We start from the raw sequence: 8,954 nt of genomic DNA, 5'->3' as shown, positions 1-8,954 counted from the left end.
CATGAAGCTCTTTAATTTATATTGGCTGGATACTGGCTTATCTAACAAAAAGCATTCACATGGTTAATGCTTTGTTGTAAAAGGGAAAACCCGTTGAAATTTATTAGCAATTGTTCGAAAAGAATAAAGATCTTGCTATAAAATTTACGTTTTCGAGTTAGAAAAGTAATATACGGAGGAGACATTTTCGTGTTTTTTCTACACTATGCTACGTTCTGTAAATTACAACTATGAAAATCAAAATGGCGACAAGCATTTTCAGTGGATCATGAATTTTCTTCATCATCCAAAATTCAAATTTACAGCATTCTATCCTTTATTTATGGTAGAAAATGGTATATTTGTTTCGTTGAAAGTAGTATCTTTCAAATTCTCCTTATTATATCCTCTAAAATTGACATTTTTCAAATATTATGCATTATGCATTATGCAATATGCATTATGTTTTATGCATTTTGGACCTGCCGGTCTTCAAACCATTCAATTCATTCAAATCTTCATCAACAACATCATTAACAATAACAAACTGGTCATCACCGTCAGCTTTATGGTATCAACAATTTTCCAAAATAAAACATTTTAAATTAAATTTTGCGCAAAGCAAGATATTCCTGACCCATTGAGATGCAATTTTCTCTTGGATAGCATCTTAGGAATAATGTTTTTGACTTGACCTCCCTTGACCCTTTTATTTTTTTTTTTTTTTAGAAACAAAGTTTTCCGTCTGTTATACCATCTGAATTTCAACCCGTAAGTGTTACAATTCGATCCAATTTTGGTCCATTTGAACATCCATTATCTGGAGAGAAGCGAACGTTTGTGTGTGGGGATAGGTTCCACACAGCAGTTAATCCACACAAATCAAAGCTTTGTGCATACCACGATATAAATTTGTGTTTGCAAAGTGCAACCATAAAAACAAGTTATGTAGAGTCAATCAATGGAAAAGATAACAAGAAACGAAACAGATCAGCTTTTACCCAAAAATTTTGCTCATCATATGTTTTATAATTATTTGATGAACTTCTATGACAATCTTGAAATTGTTGAAAATCAAAAAAAAGAATTTGTTAAATGCTGGCAAAAAGAATATTCGAAGAGATCACTCTGGGAGATTTATTTATGATGATTAAAATTTATCAATTTTTTAGGTTATTACAGTAAAGAAACTAGGTGTTTTATGAACATTTTTGCCTTATAAATGAGAAAAAAAATTAAGAACAGCCTAGCTTGGAAATCCAAGCGTTACACTTTTTTCACAATCTAGTTTATGATATTTTTGCTGCTTGCTTTTGGCGTATTACTCATCAGTACTTTTGCGCGCATTTTGATAATTTTGATGCGCTCTCATAATTTATGGGAAAAGCTGACTCTGCAGAAAAAAGGAAAACAAATGAAAATGAAAACATAGACTCATTTAGAAACAAAATGGCTGTTGGCTGGAAGTCTAAATACATGTGGTTGATGTTTTGATGTGGTTTTTAGTAGTTTTGAAAGTCTTGCCTGGGTTTCCAAAGTTCAGAAAGTCTGTCAACAAGGGTTCACACACAGACTGTTTATACCATTCTGTGCCAGACAAATCTACCTGCACCAAGCTCTATAATCTTAGAATTTTGTGAGCTGAGGTATTTTTTGTTTTTTCTAAGATTATGAGCTTGGATTCCCAGGCTAAGAACAGCCTAGTATGAGCCAAAATTTACTGGTCCTTATAGAAAAGCGTATAATATCATTCTTTATTTTTTTTTTTTATTTGTCTATTCATGATATGCACCACTACAGAGCCTTCCTGAGACCTCTTATAATTTTTAAAATTTCCACCCAATGCACCTTTTCTTTTTTAAGACTCAAGTAGTGCATATCATTGATTCCAGTTTTCATCTCATTATGCTTCTGACTCATCTTAATTTGTGTTTGCATACTTCTTCACTTTTTTAGATTTTAGTTACTCTTTATATATTTTCAAGGGTTTTATAGAATTTACGCTGTGGCTCTCCCAAAGGAGACAATAATTTCTGTATTTCTTATGAGCAAAACATTACGCTTCAGATTACGTTGAAATTATAGATTTAAGAGACACTGTAGTTAACTTTATTAACTTTTTCTTTATTTATTTTTGTTTTCAATTCACTCCTAAACTGAATTATTACAATTTTTTTAAATTTGGCGGGGATTTAATTTGGCGAAAGTGAAATTTTGAAAAATTTGGCAGAGATTTTATTTGCCGAATTTAGAAATTTTGGCAAGGATTTAATTTCACCAAATTTAATCCCGGCGAAAATTTATCCACTTAAGGTATACATCAAGTTTAAGATGCTATTTTTAAGATCATGAAATTTGAATTGATACCCACTTTTTCTAAAACTTTTCCATATTCCCATGTTTTTGAATGACTTTCAGGAAAATGAACAATATAAACTTTGTTGTTGAAAATGAGACAACATTTTATCAAAACCAAGCAAAAATTCGAATAAGAAAAGACCTTTAGTTGACAACCCTCCTGCCCCAAGAGAAGGACTATTTTGAAACCTTTTTAAAACCAACTTGAACTAAATGAACACTCCCTGATCAAAACTCTTGAAAATTCTAATTGCACCCTAATTTTCCCTGAAATATTCTTGGCCCAACAGTAAAGCAAATTCTCATACTTTTGAATTGAAAGTCAGTCAAATATTTGATGTAATCTTTAGACTTAATTAATTCTAATCACAATGAAATAATCTATGAGCAAAATTATTTTTAGGAAGCTGGTCCTAAATTTTGACGCATTCAGCACGCCAGAAAAATTTTTCAAACAGCTACAGGATGGAGTTAAAACTACTGTTGAGCGTGGGAATGTGAGCAAAGATGTGACGCTTGCTTTTTTTCAACACCTGAAGATTCGATACATTAATCCAATTGAATTCAGGCTCATTACCCATGTTGGGTATATTGGAACTAACAATTGGTTCTTGAGTAAAGAGGTTAGACAATTTACTGTACACATAAAGTAAAAAAATTCAAAAGTAGTTTTTTAAATGGCCAAAATGAAAATCAATAAAAGATTAAAAAACAGGAAATTTGTGCAGTTCATCACAGTACATAGAGTGAGTTTTGGATTCTTTAAATATTTCCAAAAGATCACCAACAATATAGGGGTCCCTTTAATAAATAATACAATTTTCGTTTAAAAAATATTATTTGCTAATTTTACTTTAGCTGCATGTTGGTGGGAATTTCCGCGAGGGAAAGAATATTTTTGTTGCCCCTCAAAGCACACTTACTGATATGGAACTCAGTGTTAAAGACTGTTTAAAGGAAAAAGCCATAACAGTTGCTGCAAATAGAAGGTATTTTTTCAAGAAATTTTCCTATTAAAGTATTATTTCAATGAAACCAACAATAGATTAATGATATTTTGTGAGAATATATATTTTGATATCTAGTATCATCTTCAGCTGTAAAATACAAAAACAAAGTTGAAATCAAACAGTAAAACTGAGTAAAATGTTATTCGATTTCTACACAAAACACGACACGACAAACACATACTAACATATACTAACTACAAGATGCTTTTTGATTTCAAATTTTTTAACTTCTTGCATAAAAGCAGTATGGAGGCATAGTGTCATGTACCAACTGCTTGACCCCCTGTCCCAACAGGCCATTACTTTTAATATTGCTTGTTCAGATGCTATGCATTTAAATGTGTTGAGTGCAAATTTTTTTTGAAACAAACTCAAAATCTAGTTACGATAATCTGCTTTTTAGTAATTTATACTTTTTATTGTTTCTTTCTTCTCTTCAGGGTATTATATGACATTCGGGGTGGATATGGGGTAAATCGTTCTTGAATCAGGTTTCAAAATATTCCTTTTTATGTACATATTATGTCTCTTTTAAAAGTTGTTAACAGGTTACTTTATTGCATGTTTTTGACGTTTTCTTTGGTCTAAAGCGCATGGCGCTAGGCCAGATATGATGTCAATTTTTCTGAAAAGATTTAAATAGAAAGGTTGGTGTGGTAGTGCCCTTTGGTTTCATTTCTAAGCTTTACTATTCTTAAATTGATGTTAGAGATTGATAAACAACTTATCTTTTTCACTGTTTTTTGTGAAAAAGCATGAAAAAGGAATGGAAACTTCTCGAAATGAAAATAATGACCAGCTTTTCTCCAGCTTTGACAACGGTAAAGCCTTCAAATACCAGACGTTATGATAATAAATCAGCTGAACTGAAAGTACCAGCTCCAGAGATAAAAATATATGAAAAAGTTTAGATGCTATTGCACTGAATTTAAATGATTAAACTAGCTGAGGGTATCTTAATTGAAACCAAATAGTGCAGGAATTCAGTTGGAATTTGATTTGAGTCAATCTTGAGAATTTATCCATTAGGATTTATCCAGATAATTCATTTTGATGAAAATGCTCCATACTCATTCATACTTATCTTTATCAAAATTTTAGGAGGAAGCGACACCCTTCTTCTCTATGGACACCACAAAACTGGTAGGAATGTTGCAACCATGTTTTCCCCACATTACTCAGGGTAAGCCAAAGTTTTCAGCCGATTGTTAGACACTTGATTTTGTCGGCTTAATTTAGTTTACCAGTTTCGAAATAATCGTTGTAACACTCGGTTTATTTGATATTTTCTAGACTTTAAAGATGATATTGATCAAGCAATGGACAATGGACAATGATAATGATGATGAAATCCCTCCAGATGTTTGCTTACAGATTGGATATATGTCGCCGAAATCTGGTTATAATTTCAAGAAGGTAACTATTTTGATAAATCATCAGTCGTACAAAATTACTGATTGGCTTTGAGGAGTGCCTATAACCGTTAAACGCACCCGATTACCATTTTTTTAATTTTTTTCCAATAAAAACGAAAACATAATTAAATATAGCATCATATCCTAAGCTTTTCTTAGTTTTAACTTTTCATTCGGCCAAAAAGCATGATTACTAGTACAAACTAGTACAATTTTATTTATTTTTAATGATTTTTAAATTTTTCTCTTTTAGTGATAGCATGTCATTTTTTAACGTTGAAATTTATAGTACTCTTTTTTATCTCAGGGTTATAAGAGTTGTTTAGATGGATGGAAGTTGGAGGGTAGAAGAAGTGCTAGATCTAAGAAAAACTGTGAGTATCCTTAAGATATTTTTTTACATCATTAGAAAAAAAGCACCTTTCTACCTAGAATTGACTTTATTATTTTTGCGAGAATTATGGACAAAATTGAATGCATTTATCATATTAGAAAGCTGATAAACAGTGTTTCCAACGGTTTACACAAGCCTTTTATAAAAACTTTTCATGTGGTAGATGGCAAACAACATTCTGAGCAATATTTCTTTTTCAATCATCTCAAGTAATATATGGAAAATAATCAGTTCTAAAGATTTCACGTCTCCGATGTTAAACATCATGTGTTGTGCGCAGATTTGTAATACTTGCGCAGATTTGTAATACCTGCGCAGATTTGTAATACTTTCTGCGCAGATTTGTAATACCTGCGCAGATTTGTAATAAACTTTGCGCAAATTTGTAATACTTGAGCTGCGCAGAAATGTAATACTTCTCTGCGCAGATTTGTAATTTGGAATTGATATTTTCATTGGTAACCAAAGTCTATTTTGTCTGTACACAAACCCAATATCAATAATTAAGCTATAATTTCAAAATTCATTGCCGTAGAGGGTCTATTGTCATTGTCTTTTCTGGTTTGAGATTTTTCAAACCAACCGCTACGATGGAATGCTATTGGAGTTTGGCGAGAAATCGGAGGCGATAAGACAAAATGGCCGTCAGAGTTGTCAGAAAGTATAGAAGTTTGTTGAAAAAAAGTGTTTTCATAACAAAACTGACTTCTTTATTTTTTAATAATTGGAATAAAAGAGAGCTCTAAATGAAGACATTCTATTGCAAAATAACTCTTTTTGCACAAATCGAATGTTTTTTGTTTACATTTTGGATCTTTGAGTTCACGAACATGAGAGAGAAGTTGTTTGATTGGAATCTTGTTTTTAAAGTGGTTTTAACTTCAGTTCTTTGCAAAAGAATATATATACTCAGAGTATCTCTGCACGTTTTTATGTTCAAATTCAGTATTACTTTTACGACATTCGATCTATGTAGAGTGGCTATAGTTTGTTTTTTGGCATAACTTTTGTAATTAAATTGTTTGTATTCTTCTTCGGCGGACTACATGGAAAAATAGGGTAATTGGAAAATAATTTTCTGTAAGACAATTTTGAATATGTCTTCGTTACTTTTCAGCTTTTAGTTTGGCCCAAAAACATTAAAAAAGCAGCCAAAACATGCTTAGAAATTGACCCTCAATGGACCCCATCCCTTTGTTTACAATTGTCGTACTTTGGCGGCCATTTTATTTCAAAATTATACTTCATCGCAGAGGTCTCCTTACGGAAAAACTTTTATCAAACAGACAATGCGCACAGAGTGAACTACGCTACGATAATCGTGAGATACACTCTGGTACAGAGTAAAGTCTATTCTGCGAACAAAATGCATTAAAAAAGACTTAGAAAATAATACCCAAATAAAGTTGTGATTATTGAGCACATCGAATAAATAATCAATTAATATTACTTTTCTAAGCAGTGCTTTTATAAGAAATTTATCTGGTAATATAAAAATTGTTTATGAGAATAGCGCGAACATAATGTTTTATAAGCACTGCTTTTATAAGAAACTAATCAATAACTCGTAAAATAAAATTATTTCTTGTCGGTAATTGTTTATTTCGAAGTAAACAAGGTACGAAGAATAACATGAACATATTTATTTTTTATAAGCACTGCTTTTACAAGAAACTAATCAATAACTCGTAAAATAAAATTATTTCTTGTCGGTGATTGTTTATTTCGAAGTAAACAAGGAACGAAGAATAACATGAACATATTTATTTTTTATAAGCACTGCTTTTATAAGAAACTAACCAATAACTCGTAAAATAAAAAAAATTTTTTGTCGGTGATTGTTTATTTCGAAGTAAACAAGGTACGAAGAATAACATGAAGATATTCATTTTTTATAAGCACTGCTTTTATAAGAAACTAATCAAGAACTCGTAAAATAAAATTATTTCTTGTCGGTAATTGTTTAGTTCGAAGTAAACAACGTACGAAGAATAAGATGAATATATTTATTTTTTATAAGCACTGCTTTTATAAGAAACTAATCAATAACTCGTAAAATAAAAATTATTTTTTGTCGGTAACTGTATATTTCAAAGTAAACAAGTTACGGAGAATAACGTGGACGTATTTATTTTTTGTAAGCACTTTGTTATGAAAAAACAATTAATGATACAAAAATATTTTTGTCAACATTTTATCATTTCAAAAGGTAATACCAAAATTGATAAACAGTTTATAAGATGATATTATAAGAAAATATTGATTTGCTCTATAATCACCTTCTACCTAGCTAGGAAACCTGCCCCCTGAACTATTCTATTTATTGAGAAGGTATTACAAGCTTTTACCCTATGTTTTTTGCCTGCCAAAATTTTAGCAAAACGTGCCTAAAGTGAGTAAAAACGTAAACAAACGAAATCATCTATTGACAAGCTTTATGATTATGATTGTCATAGTATTTGATCACACCAAACAAAACGTGAAATCTGTTTGACGTTAATCGTCTATTGTTTGATTATCTTCGAAAAGTAGAAACAATAGAAGAAGTGAAAAAAATTCTTTTGACTCTCTAGAATGACAAAATTTTATTCCTTTTACATGTGATATTTTTATGCGTAATTTACCGAAAGGTTTTGAGAAGGAAGATTGTCTTGTTTTGTATCGCATCTTTCTTGTAAAATATTATTATAAAATTGAAATCGCTTTATCATTGTTGCTGGACCTGACCGGACTTTATATCGTTATTGGATTTGACCGTTGCTGCATGGACCTGACCGATTTTGGACTTTATAGGACTAATTTATAATCGCTATAACTATTAACTGTTTTTCATCGATTTGTTGTTGTTGTTCCTTAAAATGATTATCATTATATTCATGTTATTATGCGCGTAGACAAAAGCGCAAGGATCTTCTACGTCAGGAGAAACGTGAGAAAACATATAAACTAACACTTACTGTCACGTTTCACCCTGCGTTCCAGAACCTTGGAGTTTTGCTTAGGAAACTACACATCATGTTGACAGGTGATAAAGATCACAAAAAGGTTTTCCGTGATGTCCCCATAGTTGGGTTTCGTCGAGGTAAAAGCCTCAAAGATCTTTTAGTCCGTGCGAAAATTTCATCTCCAGACGGCAACCGAGGCTCAAGTGGAGGATGTGACGGAAACCGCTGTCAAATGTGTCCTTTTGTCAAGAAAACCTCAGGTTTTGCAGATAACAAGAATAAGACCTATGACATTAGAGGAGTTCATCTGAATTGCAGCTCAACTAATGTTGTCTATCTTCTTACTTGCAAAACTTGTGGGATTCAGTATGTCGGTAGCTGTACAACTCAATTTAGGGCTAGATTTGCAAACTATAAGTCCTGCAATAAACGGCATAAGACTGACATTGTTTCTCAGCAACATCTTCATAATCATTTTGATCTCCCCGGCCATTCTGGGTTTTCTGATTTTGAATTTACCCTTATCGACCAGGGTAGAAATTTTGAAGATACCCGTGAACGGGAGAGGTTTTGGGCAATACAAACTTAAAACACTTCTCCCAAATGGTCTTAATGAATGTGAAGTTGTGACCCAATAAACTCCATTTTATTTTATTTTATGATTACATTTGTATTCAGTATCGAGCGCCTTTCGCTACACTTAACTGTGTTGACCTCCTTAGGGGGCTACCCTTTGGGGGTTGTATTTTAAGACATATTTGCTTATTGTATACACTTTAGGTGATCTACTGTTTTATCCGATGTAATTAGATTTCTGTTTTATTTATTTTAGACTATTTCTCTGAAAAACCCA

The sequence above is a fragment of the Clytia hemisphaerica genome, unplaced genomic scaffold (assembly GCF_902728285.1).
Source record: "Clytia hemisphaerica strain Z4C2 unplaced genomic scaffold, Clytia hemisphaerica genome assembly, whole genome shotgun sequence".
NCBI lineage: Eukaryota > Metazoa > Cnidaria > Hydrozoa > Leptothecata > Clytiidae > Clytia > Clytia hemisphaerica.
The sequence above is the reverse complement of the archived record's forward strand: the minus strand, read 5'-3'. Positions refer to the sequence as shown.